Genomic DNA, 12,292 nt, shown 5'->3' on the forward strand with positions numbered 1-12,292 from the left:
GACCCTCCAATCTGCAGGTCACCCAAATCCGACCCGCCAATCTGCAGGTCGCCCAAATCCGACCCTCTAAATCGCGGGTCACTTGGGTCCGACCCTCCAATCTGCAGGTCACCAAAATCCGACCCGCCAATCTGCAGGTCGTCCAAATCCGACCCTCCAAATCGTGGGTCACTTGGGTCCGACCCTCCACTTTGCGGGTCACCCAAATCCGACCCTCCACTTTGCGGGTCACTTGAATCCGACCCTCCAACCTGTCGGTCACTTAAATCTGACCCGCGCCAGAGTCAAGGCAGAAGATGTTCTACACCTGTTTCGTCGATCCCTGTGAGTTCCGTACCTCCGGCGGGGCACCGTGACAACGTGGATTTGTCCCGATTCAAAGTGAGGATAGTCGATCGCCTGGGTCCTTTGCACGAGGATCGAGGCAAAGTTCTGAGCAAAGAACGTTTGGGTCCGGTGACTGAACCCCGAGCAACTCGTCGAGCTGGGGGTCGCACACGCCCTCGCAACAATTTCAAGCCTTCTCATAAAGGGAAAACTCCAATTTCCGCCCGCCTGGGGGTGTGTATCCAAAACCAAGAGCCTGTTGAGATCATGCGCTCCCAAAAGCGTAGTTCTAAACACGTGACTCTTAAGAATGCTAATAAAGCGGCAAATCCCCTGAAAGAAACGTATTCATCTGACGATGACAACGTTATACCAGGGGAGTCATGTCAACACACGATAGGTTGCTCCGGTCATCTGATCGATGAGTTGTACTATCGGGCTGGGGGTATGAACGAGTCTCGGAAAAGATATGCCCGAGAAACCAAATCTCACTACCCGTGCGCCGAACTAATCAGGACAATATTATCAGCATGTAGTTGCCCCAAGACCGCTCCGCAGAGGGTCTCGGTATCCGAGAGGATCTCCAACGGAATGACTAAGTCCAAACCAAAACGTCTCCGTAAAAAGAGATCGGTTGTTCAAGGTGACGAACTCCCGGAAGTCACAATAAATATGGCTGATAAGGGAAAGTCGATTCGACCTTCTAGCTCTGACCCGCTTATATCTCATCGGCTAACCCGGTTGCGATCAGGGACCACTAGACGCAGGGACTACCAAAGAATGCAGAGAGGGTTATCCTCGGACGATGAAGCATCGGATGCTAACTCTGCAGTCGCTTCTGACAATACGGTATCTAGCCCAGGGCAATCCCGCGAAGTGTTTATGATTAACACCGAAGAAGCAGCTAAAATGGTTGAGGATGCTCTAGCCAAGCAGAAGCAAGCATTTAAATTCGAAATAGAAACGGCTATGCAACAGATGAAGGAAGAGCACGACCGACAGATTCAGGCTCTTTCCAATCAAATGGGCGAATCCAGCCGTCGCAACGCTGCTAACCAAGTAGGTAGCGATTCAGATGTGGATGAACGCCTTAATGCTGATAACCCTCTCGTTGACCAAAACGCTGGGGGTGGCCCCACTAAAGACGACAACGCTGGGGGTGGCCCCGTTATTCCTCTTAAGAATCGTCCAAAGCCCGATACGAGCGAGGATGAGAAAATGAAAGATCTCGAGAGTAAAATCAACGCTCTAATGTCTGATCGAGAGGTAAAGAGGACTGGCATTCCATGTCCATACCCAAGAGAGTGGGACACAATAGCATACCCGGCGAAGTTCAACTTGATTAACTTCACGCCGTTTGACGGGAAGGGTTCACCCACTCAACATCTGATCTACTTCAAGTCCCACTTGGGTATGATCTCCGGCAATGAAGCCTTTTTCCCATAAGAAATGGTGAAGTCTATGTATTCAAAATCATAGCACCAAGTCTAAGAGAATTAACTCTCTTAGCACAACGTGATATGTGAAACGGGTTTTAATAATTCACATGCTAGCCCGATTCAAACGGTAATCGGTAAAGGCACGTCAAACCCGTTGAAGGCTGGGGGTTTGCCAAAAATCCTAAGTCTACGCCTAACACGTATTGCCGGTTTAGTCTTTCACCGATTGAAAAAGACACCAGAATCTAGTCTGGGGCATTTTATCCCGAAGCCTGAGAAGGGATAAGTCAGCGCCTACCACGCGTTGTCGGGTGCCATATTCCCGTAAGAAATGGTAAAGTCTATGTATTCAAAATCATATCACCAAGTCTAAGGGAATTAACTCTCTTAGCACAACGTTATATGTGAAACGGGTTTTAATAATTCACATGCTAGCCCGATTCAAACGGTAATCGGTAAAGGCACATCAAACCCGTTGAAGGCTGGGGGTTTGCCAAAAATCCTAAGTCTACGTCTAACACGCGTCGCCGGTTTAGTCTTTTACCGATTGAAAAAGACACCAGAGTCTAAGTCTGGGGAATTTTATCCCGAAGCCTAAGAAGGGGTAAGTCAACGCCTAGCACGCGTTGCCGGGTGCCATATTCCCGTAAGAAATGGTGAAGTCTATGTATTCAAAATCATAGCACTAAGTCTAAGAGAATTAATTCTCTTAGCACAACGTTACATGCGGAACGGATATAGAATAATCTGCATGCTAGCCCGACTCAGACGGTAGTCGGTAAAGGCTCATCAAACCCGTTGAAGGCTGGGGGTTTGCCGAAAATCCCACAAGTATTATGGTTGATTATTCCATACGGAGTAAGACATCATAATAAATGAGACATAATGAATGAAAAAGACATATTTTCTATTAATAAAATTGAGTTTGCAGGTACAAGAGTTACAATCAATCTACATGAAGTTTGTGACTACGGACTTGCTGTTCAAGTTTAGTCAATTCCTCTGTATAAGTTCGCTCAAGCTCACACTGCAATGCAACCTTGAAGGATTCCTCGGTGAGGGATAATGTTTTCGCAGCCTCTTGTTTGATCTTGGCTAACTTCTGTTTCGAGAGCTCCAATTTTCCGGATATCACAACTTGTGAACGCTCCAAGTCATCCTTCGCCATCCCCAAGATAGCCAAGGCCTCCATTTGATCCACCCGACTTTGTTGCGTTTGAATCTCAAGTCCAGTAGAAGCCCGAGTGTCGCGCCATGCTTGTAGACGAGATTCCATCCGGATGGCTATGTACGTTGAAGTACCGGCAGTCTTCAACTCTTGTAACCGTCGGAATTCGCGCTCTAGCTGGTCCAAAGCGTCAACATGGCTAATCTGTAACAAAGATCAACAGCACAGTCAGATCAAGAATCAAGATACATGAATCAGAGACTGAAAGGGAAATTGTGAATCTTTAATTGAAATTCTACAAAATGGAATTTTCCAATTAAGGGTCCAGTTAAACCTATACGACATCCTCAGCTCAGGTTAAAGGTCATAAAGACCAACTAAAGAACTCGGTCATGTATAAGTTCGAATTCAAGGCATATAAGGTTCTTGAGTCATATACAAGTTGGGTTCAAGGCATATACAAGATTGAATTCAAAGCATGCAAAAATTCTCGGCCAATAATTAAATTCAAGTGCAAGTCATCAACCAAAAGCTCAACAAAGGGTTCGGTCACGCATGAGTTCAATCATATACAAATTCAGTCATATTCACAAGCTCAATCATATACAAGAATTCAGTTATGCACGAATTCAATCATATATACAAAGTTGGGTTAAGTACAAGTTTGAGTTCAAGTCAAGTCTCGTCCTCACACATGTACAAACTCAAGGCGTATAAGGTTCTCAACCACATGCAAGTTTGGATTCGAGGCATACATAAAGTCAAAATCGAGAGTCAAGGCCTCGTTCAAACGAAGGAATTCGGTTGTATGCAAAGTCAATTCTTGGCCACATACAAGTACGAATTCGAGTCATTCGACTACAAGCCAAGTTCAGAAGCGAATCGTTCAACCACATACGAGTTCGGATTCAAGTCATGCACAAATTCAATTATATACAAGAGCTCGGCTATATATAAGTTCAAATTTGAATCATATACAAGAGCACCAACTCAAGAAATCAGTACACCACAGATTTCAGCCATCAATAAAACCCCAAAATTCAGTTTTCCCTAAGATTGAATGGTTGAGAGACTGCAGCTTTCAGGTTACGAACACAATTAACAAGGAATTTCGGTTATATACAGTGAAGGGTTCAAACAACAAAACTTTCGGCCAATGTTAACCAAGCTCAACTAAATTCGACCATGAGCAGAATCAACAAAGAATTCAGTCGGCCAACATCAACCAAAGCCAAGAATTCGGCCATGAACAGTAAGTTTTGGCCATGGACAGTGAATTCAGTTCTTCACACAAATTCAAGAATCAAACTCAAAAAAATCGGCCACATTCAAAGCTCAAGTTCAAAATTCGGTTTTTGCCCAAATCCAAGAACTAGGGTTTCAAGACATTGAATCAAAGCATGAAGAACTAATTAGAGTCAATGTAAGGGAATCAAAGCCTTTAGAAAAGACTTACCCAAGTTCTTGAAGTTTGAAAGGGGGGAAGAAGAACTCAAATGGCCGAAACCCTAGATCCGAATCTCCTCCTTTGCTCGAATCCAAATGGGAAGAAGAGAGGAAGGAGCTGAAATCAAAGCAAGAGAATAGGAAGAAGACTTACCCAAGTTCTTGAAGCTTAAAGGAGGAAGAAGAGCTCAAATCGACGAAACCCTAGCCTTGAATCTTCCTCTTTTGCTCAAATCCGAATTGGAAGAAAAGGATGGAGTTGAGGAATTTAAAGGAGGGGAACTTTAATCTTGATAGGAACTCTTGAGTGGGAGGAATTCTTGAAGGAGAGGAGCTCTCAAAAGACCGGAGCTTGAAGAAGAAGTTCTTTTGAGGAACTGGAACCGAGCAATAGAAAGAGGAAGAAGAAAGAAGATGGGGGTCGGATTCTTGTCCGACCCGCGTGCTCGCGGGTCGGATTAATCCGACCCGCGATCACGCGGGTCGGATCCATCTGACCCGCGTGAACGCGGGTCGGATTCATCTGACCCGCGTGAACGCGGGTCAGACCCAGTTCAAGGCCCGTTTTTGCCACATTTTCGTCCATTTTCGTCCGTTTTCGAAATTTTCGAAGGTTAACCTCATCTCCCGGACAATTTCACGGCATTTTTGATCCTATTTGGAATGTTCAGAGTTCGACTTCTTTTCCCGGATAATTGAGCGGCATTTTCAGTCAGATTTGGAATTTTCGGAGTTCAATTCTGTTTCCCAAATAATTTCGAGATATTTTCGTCTATTTTCAGAACATTCGAGACCCAATTTTATATTTTGGGTGATTTCGTGATTTTTCACCTATTTCGGAATATTCGGGACCCAATTTTATATTTTGGGTGATTTCGCGATATTTTCGCCTTTTATCGGAATACTCGATATCCAAACTCCAACGGGTACATGAGTCTAAACTGCTCCCCATTTTGACAGGAAGTTCCTAGAGAATATTATAGATAATAATTCTTAAGGATAACCTGGCAAACTCCAATTGGTGACCATGAGTCTAAACTGTTTCCCATCTTGACAGGAAGTTCCTGGAGAGTATTACATATAATAATTCTTAAGGATAACCTGATAACTCCAACGGGTACATGAGTCTAAACTGTTTCCCGTTTTGACAGGCGATCGATTCGAAACCCTAAGGTCAACGCCGGTCAACGCGTAGCCCTAGGTCAGCGTCGGTCAACGCATTGCGATGAGAGTCAACGCCGATCAACACAAAACCCTAAGGTCAACGCGGATCGACGCGTAGCCCTAGGTCAACGCCGGTCAACGCGTTGTGATTGATCCAAAAGTCAACTTAATGACACATCAACAAAAATCTACTCACAAGTTCCAGTTCAAGGCTTTAATAACGGTCAGACGATAAACGCAGCACCGAGAAAATCTTAGCTATTCGACAAAATACAGAATATGCTAAAATATGGAGAAGTCAAGAATCGAAACCATCTGTAGGTCCTTTAACACCGACTGAAGGTGGGGATCCATCATATCCAAAGCGTTTCAGACTCCTCTATAAAAGAATGAGGCTGAAACACTTTGGAGGGGGTATCTGTAGGCGTCTAAAAACGCGTGCACGTCAACCAACTCGTGCGTGCCGGTCAGCGCGCGTACGTCAAATCATCTCGCGCACGTCAATCAGCCCGCGCGCATCGATCAGCACGCGTATGTTAACCAACGCGCGTTCGACGATCGGTCTCGCGACGAAGCATACAAGTCAACAAATCGAACGAATACGCAACAAGAACAAGTCCCGGAAGAAAGAAACCAAAAAAAGGGAGAAAGTCGGCGAACCCGCGCTAAGCGCAGGACGGAATGATCCGACCCGCGCAAGCGCGGGACGGATCAATCCGACCCGCGCAAGCGCGGGTCGGATGATTCCGACCCGCGCATGCTCGGGTCGGATGTTTCTAACCCGCGCAAGCGCGGGTCAGATTTTTCTGCCGCGCAGTCTAATGTCTCAAACATGTTTTGACGGTTTTTAATTGGTTTTTTGCAGGGTTTATCGGTTCCAGGGGTTCTTAACTGACTTGGGATCATCCCGTTAGGCTGTTGTTAACTGAAGATAGAGCCAAATCACTTGTTCTCATCCAAATAACCGCTTCCGAAGCCCTATAAATACAAGCCTAGGGCCTCCTTTCAGCGGGGGCGATTGATTATCAAGACGAGGAGGTGCTGCCGGATTGTGGAGTCAAAGGAGCACGAATTTCAGCGAGGGTTGACAGATCTTGGCGAGTTCTTCGACATAAAGAAGGAGAGTTCGAGAGATCCGACTCTCGTTCCCGTCCGTCCCTTGAGATTAGGCTTGGTCTTAATCTCGAGAAGAGCCCTGATTTCGCTTGGTCGATTTCAGCGCTTCAAATCAAATACTTCCTCGGCGAAGGCGAAGCTCTGCCGAATTTTCCATCAACCGGATCCAGATCTAAGGCGGTCCACGGATAAACCCCGGCACAGGCAAAGATCCCACGCAAGCAGAAGACCGATAAACGATCTCTGCGTTTGTTTTGACGAGAGTTGTAAACTTTTGTTTTCATTGTGTAAAAGTCTTATAAAAAGACAATCTTTTTTTGTTTTCATTGTAACGATTGAAGTTGTAATGAATACCGCAATGAATACATCAATTTTCGACGCAAACAATATGACAGATGGATTTTAATAAGATTTGCATCAATAATCATGAACAATTCCAATCTCAAACAATATAACCGTTATATTCATTATCATTTCGCAAGTTCTAAAATCAATATCAAATCTGCAACAGTCATATGTTCAGTTGCTCTCTACTCACAAGTATAATCTCAGCAGTGAATATAAGATAAGAGTTTAGAGATGGTATACTCATGCAATTAACTAACAAAATGAAATTAACAGAAAAATAAGGGACGAAAGAAAATGAAACATTCGTCGGTCTGAACAGACTCGACGTGAGAGACCTCTGGAGGTGATACGACGACAACGATGAACTAAACGACAATGATGAGGCGGAGATCCGATGACGACGAGTGCGACGGTGTTGAAAAACGAGGTGGGCGTCGACGAACTAGATGATGACGTGTGCGACGACGTTGAACTAGGCTATCAAGTGGCGACGGGTCGATGGGTGAACTGGCGATGACAAACGACGTCGACTGAGTGATGACCACGATGTGTGCACTGACAACGACGAGGGCGGCGATGAGGACGACAACGTCAACTAGATGACGGTGCAGGCGATGACGTCAAGCGGGAAGATGATGACGGCGGTGGCGTCGAACTGAACAGTGACGCGATCGATGGCATTGAGATGGTAGATGATTAAAGCGGTGAGGACGCGGGTGGCCTGTCGGGTCGAGACTGGTAGTAGGTGTCGGGATGAGGTCGGTGACGGTGTTGGGATGCTTGGGAGTGGAGAGTAGGGATTCCGGGGGCTGCTCGGAGTAGGAGCGATGGCTAGTTGAGAGGAATGAAGAGGAGTTGGGAGCTGGGTTTGAAAATTGTTGACATGGGGGAGAGAAAAAATTTGGCGGCTGTGTATGAGGAGAAAGAATGTTTGTCGGCTATTTGTGGTAGAGGAGAACAATTTGGCCTAGGGTTTCACACCCGAGGCCTAGGGCTTCACACCCAAGGCTTCACACCAAAATTTAGCTAACAAATATTTTCTTCATTCAATAATTCATTGCCTTTCAATAGTCTCATACAACATTATTTATAATAAAAAACTACGTGCACACAACGTGCAATAAAAAATAGAAACAAAACAACAATCCCTCAAATCACTCAACTAAATTTCAAAAATCAAAATTCAAAATTCAAATTTTAAATTTCAAAATTCAAAATTCAAAAATCAAAAATAAAAGAAAGTCAACTAATCAAATATGGAAATTGTCATTTCTTGTCCTCATCACATCATCATATTTGGTTTCGATAAGGGCAAAGTTAGTCTGTGTGATCATATTAGCATGCCCACGTTTAGATTTATAGTGCCATGCATGTGACCGAAACAAGCCCCCCAAAGTGACTCCGCTAGTCACTTTGTACTAATAGAAGGGTAATTCTTTTCACCTAGATACCAATTTAGGTCACAATAATAAAAGCTTTGATAAAGATGGTTTAAATTTAATTCATTCGTGATAATGTATACTCAAACACGGAATGAGGATACTATTTGTTTTTTAAGTTTCTATGACTGTAAGCAGTATTGCTTACAGGTAATCAATTGATTTATGAGTTTGCATATCAAAAATTACATCAAAACCTTAGAATTGTTGTTCACAATATGTCAGTTCGAGATGAGAAAATAGTTGCCGTCACTTGGTGACTGACATACCACTCGCCGAGAGTCAACTGTCGTATTCTATATTTTCTATGCGAAATGCTAATTCTCTACTGAAACTCAGGCCAAGAGTCTCCCGCAGTCAATTCATGCCTGACCTTCTTTCACCGGCACCCAGTGTGTAGACCTTATTCTTTATTTAAGCAAATCAAACTAAACTTTAAATATTGATTTGATTATCATAATACAAAGATCTTAGAACAATATGATTTTCATAGTTTAATTGAGAGAGCGTAACTTGATCCATGATTGCGAGAAGAACAACGTTGAAGACTTGAGTTTTGTCTCTCTTCAGCTCTCTTGATTTTTCCGAATTTTCTTGATGGAGAGAAAATTCTTCACGTTATGGGTAGAGAGAGGACCAAACCTTAAATAGAACAATTATCACACGTTCCACATCAACGTATGCAGTTATTTGACAATCTTATCTCCAACTAAACTGGCCAATAGGAACTTAGCACTTAATATTATTAAACCATAATAATCCTTTTAACTAAGCAAAACGTGGTTTAAAAACTGTTACCACTAAAACGTAATTTTAAAAAATGTGTCTACTAAAAGTTAGTTTAAAACGTGATTAAAGTGAGTCATTAAAATAGTTAATATGTGGGTCACATAATCTGACATTCTCCCACTTGGCCCATGTATCATAATTTAGCGTCATGGTTTAATAATACAACATCATGTGCATAGTATAAGCTAATTCCATCATTATATTGATCAAACCATCAATCATCATTAAGTACAAAACTAATGATCATGGTGGCCGTACGCAGTTAAATCGACATAGTCCCTTCCATATATCACAATATTAGTTTTAAACATAACATGACCTGTAATGAGATTTATCATAATGGTCCAACGATAATGTCCTTGTTAGAGACACATCCTGTTAATATTCACATAATCATTCATGTATATACTAACAATAATAAACATGATGCATTAATATACCAGAAACAATATTTAGATGAGCTCAAAGTGTCAAATATAAATAACATAACCTTTACATAAATATTAGAAATAATTTTCAATAATGCCCATTCTTTCAACATGTTTAGTAAATGTCTTTGGTGGCAACCCTTTCGTTAATGGATTCGCAACCATGAGATTTTTTCTAATATGTTCAACTGACACCCTTTGTTTCTGAACTTCTTCATTAACGACAAAGTATTTTAATTCCTTATGTTTAGCATCATTCAAATACTTATCGTTTTTAGAAAAGAAGACTGCTGCAGCATTATCACAATAATTTTTTTAGCGGTTTGGCAATAATGTCAACAACTCCAAGTCCTGAAATAAAATTCTGCAGCCATAATCCATGAATAGTTGCCTCAAAGCATGCCACGAACTCAACCTTCATAGTCAATGCAACAATGACAGACTGCTTCGCACTTTTCCATGAGATCGCTCCTCCAGCTAAAAGGAATAAATAGCCAAACGTGGATTTTCTTGTATCCAAACTTCCAGCAAAATCTGAATCTGAATATTCAATCACCTCAAGGTGATCAGATCTCCTATAAGTAAGCTTATGATTCTTTGTTCCTTGCAAGTATCTCAACACTTTCTTTGCAGCTTTCCAATGATCCAATCCTTGATTACTTTGATATCTACCCACTATTCCGACAGCAAAACTAATGTCAGGCCTTGTATAAACCTAAGCATACATCAAGCTTCCAACAATGGATGCATAAGGAATTCGTTCCATTTGTTTGTGTTCCGATTCATTCTTTGGACATTGCATGAGACTTAATTTATCTCATTTCTGCATTGGAACAACAGATGTAGAGCATTTTTCCATCTTGAACCTCTCTAGAACTTTCTTGATATATGGTTTCTGAGACAATCCTAACAATCCTTGTGATCTATCATAGAATATTTTAATTCTAATCATATAAGATGTCTCACCCATATCTTTCATTTCGAAGTTCTTAGTGAGAAGTTTCTTGGTCTCGCGTAACAAGCTAAGATCATTAGCAGCAAGCAAGATATCATCAACATACATAATAAGAAATATAAATTTGCTCCCACTGATCTTTAGATATATACATCGATCAATGATGTTTTCTTTAAATCCAAAAGATATGATAGTATCATTAAACTTAAGATACCATTGTCGGGAATCTTGTTTGAGTCCGTATATTGATCTCTTAAGTTTACACACCATGTGTTCCTTTCCTTCAACTAAAAAACCCTCGGGTTGGTCCATGTAAACTTCTTCATCTAAATTTCCATTTAGAAAGGCTGTTTTCACATTCATTTGATGTAGCTCTAAACCATAATGAGCTACCAAAGCCATAATAATTCTAAATGAATCCTTTTTCAAAACAGGAGAAAAGGTTTCTTTATAGTCAATGTCGTCCTTCTGAGTAAAACCTTTGGCAACAAATCTAGCATTGTATCGTTCGATATTGCCATTTGAGTCGTGTTTGGTCTTAAAGACCCATTTACACCCAACTCTTTTACAACCCTTCAGCAATTCTACAAGATGCCAAACTTCATTATGCTCCAATGATTTCAATTCATCTTTCATGGCGTCAAACCATTTATTAGAATCATGACTTTTCATGGCCTGTAAAAATGAAACCGGATCAACTCCAAGGTCAAATTCTGACTCTTGTAGATAAACCACATAATCGTCAGAAATAGTAGATTTTCTCTGTCTTTGAGACATTCTTAAAGCTATTTCTTCATGGGGTATATCCATCACAGGTACATTGGTAACAACGTCTTCATGGAGTGTTTGATCATTTATTTGTTGTTCTTGAAAGTCGTTAAACTATTCAATAACTGTAGGAACAACAACTTGAGAAGAAGTTAAAGGTAAAGGAATGTTCATTCTAACTTCTTGGATTTTCACTTTACGTGGTTCCATACTCCCACTAATTTCACCATTTTCAATGAACTTGGTATTTCTAGTTTCAACAATTCTCGTACTATGACTAGGATAATAAAATCTATACCCTTTAGATTTTTCTGGATAACCAATGAAAAAACCACTGGTTGTTCTTGAATCTAGTTTTTTTTCATGTGGATTATAAATTTGATTTCCGTAAGACAACCCAAAACATGAAGGTGTCTCAAACTGGGTTTCCTTCCTGTCTACAGATCAAAAGGAGTCTTTCGAACTGCCTTACTAGGAACCCTATTTAACAAATACATTGCGGTTTTTAAAGCATACATCCACAATGACAAGGATAAAGAGGAATAACTCAACATACTCCTAACCATGTCCATTAGTGTACAATTATGCCTTTCTGCAACACCATTTTGTTGTGGTGTACCCGTCATCATGTACTGAGCACATATGCTGTGTTTTTCAAGAAATTTAGCAAATGGACCAGGGTTTTGACCTGTTTCGTTATACTTTCCATAAAATTCACAACCTCTATCAGGTCTAAGGATTTTCACCCTTTTGTCTAATTGTATTTTAACCTTATTAATAAACACCTCTAGGGCATCTACTGATTGAGATTTTTCATGCAACAAATAGACATATCCATAACGTGAAAAACCATCAATAAAGGTGATAAAATATTTTTCTTTATTAAAGGATAGAACATCAAAAGG

The sequence above is a fragment of the Asparagus officinalis genome, chromosome 8, assembly GCF_001876935.1.
Source record: "Asparagus officinalis chromosome 8, Aspof.V1, whole genome shotgun sequence".
NCBI lineage: Eukaryota > Viridiplantae > Streptophyta > Magnoliopsida > Asparagales > Asparagaceae > Asparagus > Asparagus officinalis.